The sequence below is a fragment of the Thalassophryne amazonica genome, chromosome 5 (assembly GCF_902500255.1).
Source record: "Thalassophryne amazonica chromosome 5, fThaAma1.1, whole genome shotgun sequence".
Classification (NCBI taxonomy): Eukaryota; Metazoa; Chordata; class Actinopteri; order Batrachoidiformes; family Batrachoididae; genus Thalassophryne; species Thalassophryne amazonica.
Genome location: NC_047107.1, coordinates 128,666,201 through 128,666,761, shown reverse-complemented (window position 1 = coordinate 128,666,761; position 561 = coordinate 128,666,201).

Below are 561 nucleotides of genomic sequence, written 5' to 3'. Positions count from 1 at the left end.
TGTATTATTGTTACAGTTCCCCCCTCAAACAGTTCATCTTTGAGTTTAAGCGTCCTCAGTCTTCACATACAAGATTTCTCAGATAATTTGAGCTGAACTTTCCACTGTTGTCATAAATAAAGTGTTACACATTTTCAAAGTATCATGTTCATGTCTGATCTTTAAAACATGTTTTTCAAGCTGGTCAAATGTGAGAATGTTTTCACTTGGTAACCTGCAGAACTTGATGTAATGTTGCCGCCTGACACCAGTAACAATATATTCTTCAGAACGGCTAGTTGGCCGGTGTTAAGGTTGCTCTGACGTCAGAGGTATCTGGTGCTTTTAGTTCCTGTGAAGTTTGGCTGCAGCTTGCAGGAAGGTGTTCCATGTTCAACCTGCTGATGTCATAAATGTTAGTCTGCAAAACAAACAAATCATCCATTTACTCTGTGGAACCCACACATTTATGCCAAAAGGAAGGTTCAAACATGAATAATGTGGAGACCAATTACGGTTTTCAGTTTATCTGGGTTGGGTTGCAGCAGTAGACAAACCATAGTTTCTCTTGTGGCATCCACC